Consider the following 3523-nt stretch of genomic DNA (forward strand, 5'->3'; position numbering starts at 1 on the left):
AACTTAACCTCCCCCCCAAAAGCTCAACAGCTTCAATCTAAAAAAAAAAGCTCAACTACTATGGTTGGTCCTTTGGCCGGCCCTCAGGGCCCTTCACTTCATCAAATCTGGCCCTCTTTGAAAAAAGTTTGGACACCGCTAGTCTAAACTAAGCCAGGGGTCAGCAAACTTTTCCAGCAGGGGGCCAGTCAGTCCACTGTCTCCCTCAGACCTTGTGGGGACCAGACTATATTTTGGAAGAAAAGAAGAAAAAAAGAATGAATTCCTATGCCCCACAAATAGCCCAGAGATGCATTTTAAATAAAAGGACACATTCTACTCATGTGAAAACATGCTGATTCCCGTACCATCTGCGGGCTGGATTTAGACGGCAATTGGGCAGGATCTGGGCCCCGGGCCTTTGCCTACCCATGAGCTAAACAAGCTATAGCTTAGGGCCCCACTCTCTTGGGGGCCTCAAAAAAAGTAAAGAAAAAATATGTACATTTAGAAATATAAGATAAAAAACAAATAAATTAAAACCTACATGCAGCAAGTGTTTTCTGTTGTGTAGACTCCTATGATGCCTGCTAGCTTGCTCCCTAAAATATCACTGGTTTTAGATACCTATTACTGTATGTCCATATATTACCACATAGCATATATTCAACACAAAAACCTGCAATTTATTGTTGACAAAGGACAGCTGGACATTTAAAGGCCCCTATTACCTTCAGTAGCTTAGGGCTTCATCTAACCTAAATCTGGCCCTGTGCCCATCAAAGGGGTTCTGGGCTTCCAGTCCCTGCAAATCATTCGCTCAGCTTGACTTTCTCGAAGATTGCTGGAATTGCATATATTTAAAAATCAGCTTAAATAGCCCGTGCCAACTATGCACATTACTTGGTGGCACTTTTAAGAACCCAACCCCAACCCCTTGCACTGCCAAGTGCAGCGGGCTGTATTCCTCGACCTGCGAATTTCTAGGTAGATACCCAGACTCCTTCCTCCAATCAGAAAAGGCTTTGGAAGAGTTACTGTTCCCAAAGGGAACTTGCTGCATTTGAGCAAATGCTGAAGCACATCAGTTCTTAGCATGGGGGAAGCCCTATTGAAAGTGGACACATCAAACTTTTAACTATGGGATAGTGGTGGGACGTCAAATTAAATAATATATGCATTTAATAAATAAAAAATGACAATGTCTAAACAGCCTGCAAGAAAACAGGCTCATTTATTCTAGTATAGCGACATTGCAAGTCTGTTTCACACTACAGTACAGTAAAGGCTTCACTTGTAAAGATTCTTGCCTCCCTTTGAGAGAAAAATATCACTCCTTTGCGAACCCTTCAAAAGCCTGGTTGTAGGGGCAAGGAAGAACTGAATTCTTAGTAGAAAGGGATCGCAACCTGACAAACAATTGAAGGATTTTGATAGAAGTACTGTAGTTGCATTTAATGAAATGTTAACCTTGCCATCAAACGGAGCCCTTTATTACGATGGTTGCAAGATACCTACATTTTAGTTTCATTTACAATGTATTTCCTTAGAGCAGGAGTCAGCAGACTTCACTCTGGTAGAATCTAAGTTGGTTTTCACTAGAATCAAGGTCAGCAGCTGGAACTCGGGAAGAGGAACATAGGAGTGGATACGTACTATTCTGAACAGGTTTCAGTAGTTGAACTAGATCTCACATTTACATGTTTTTCTCCCTTTCACAATTTCAGCAGCCCGATTTAGGAAGCGGAAAAGCTACCAGCCCATTCCAGTACTGTACTGCAAAAATACCCCATCTGCCTTCTGCCCACCCTTCCCCTAAAAGAAGTTTAGAAGAGGCAAAATATTTATTTGCTTGCAGCATCCCTTCCATACCTGTTGGGACATAAACTCTGTTATCATGAAAACATCCTAGGACAAAATAAGCACCTTGACAAAAAGTACCACCCCTGGTTAAAAATCATAGCCAAAGTACAGTAAGCACAGTGGTACCTTGGTTTAAAAACAGTCCTGTTTACAAACGATTTGGTTAACAAACTCCGCAAAACCGGAAGTAGTGTCCAGGATTGCAAACTTTACCTCGGTCTAAGAACAGAATCTGAACAGTGGAAGGGTACCAGTGGTAATAGGCCTCACTAGGGAAAGCAAGCCTCTGTTTAAGAGTTTTGGTTTAAGAATGGGCTTCCAGAACGGATTAAGTTCATAAACTGAGGTACCACTGTACTGCTACACAGGGGCCTAAATCTTCTGATTAAAAGACCCATTTACTCAAATGTTCAGAAATAGGACAAAACAGCCTCAAATCCTGATGCATAATGCTGGCTGTGACACACCTCCCCCCACCCCAAACTCCTCCCTCCTACATGAAATGCAAACACCCAGCTAAAGACAGTATTTTGTTTTTGGTGAATTTCACCAGAGGTATTAAAAATACACTCTAATGCAAAATGTTTCATTTTCTGTGAAAACCTAAAGGTCCATTAAACAGAGCTTAGTGCAAATGGCTTAAAACTTAATAGTCCAAAAATGTCGAGTACCAAAACTGAATGGAGCTCTTCTGTACTCAAAATCCATTTCCGATTAATCCAAGTCTTCATTTCACCAATAGGGTATAAAGTATCACTGCCGATCCACTTCGTATCAGAGATCTACCAGACAATCCAGAGCTACATTGTTCTTTGCTCTAAAGCACTCCACTGCAGCATAGCTTCCTCTCCACTTGCAACTTTATATGCCACTTTTTAACTTTGACACAAGTAGCACTTACATGATCAGGTTTTGCAAAAAGCCCTCATGAAGATGTTCTTCCTTAAATACTAAAGGTATCTCAAATGATCTTTGGCAAATGTTCTTCTATAGCTTCTCAGTGTAGCATTCAGAGCTAAGAAAGAAGGGCATGGTAGGTTTCAATTTATTTTTTAATTTATTGTGAAACACAAAGAGGAAAATATTTTAAGTCTGTAGAGAATTAGACCTTGAGTAAATATTGAAACCTTGATGTTACATGCAGCTGGATGTTATTACAATGTTTATTCAAGACAAATAAACTTACAAATGCTGAGATTTTTACATGAAAATATCCAGGTTCTTTTGATTTCACACACATTTTCTATGCAACTCAATAAACAGTGAGATACAATTGTTTTTTCATTCAGTTTTTATACAATAGAAACATTTTAAACAAGTTACAGTTGGATATGGGCAAGATTGCCAATGCTAGAAATGACTAAAATTCCAATAGCCTCTACAGTTAATTGCTATTCCATGACAAACAAAGTTTTGTGAAATTTTATTCAAACCAACAAGCTGCAGTACAATAATTAGGGGCATACATTTGGAGTAACAAGAACGTAAAACTGTTTCAATATTTTTCAGTTTCTTCACACATCAAACTTTGGAGTCAGTGCATTACCAATACTCCCAATTTGCCAAAACAATGAAATTGGGTGTCCTGCTTCTCTGCTATAGGGAAAAAGCCAAACTCAATTAATGGTGTAGAGTGTATTTTAGCTACAGAAGTATGCATTAAAAAAAATGACTGCAAGAA

Source organism: Zootoca vivipara, chromosome 11 (assembly GCF_963506605.1).
Source record: "Zootoca vivipara chromosome 11, rZooViv1.1, whole genome shotgun sequence".
NCBI lineage: Eukaryota > Metazoa > Chordata > Lepidosauria > Squamata > Lacertidae > Zootoca > Zootoca vivipara.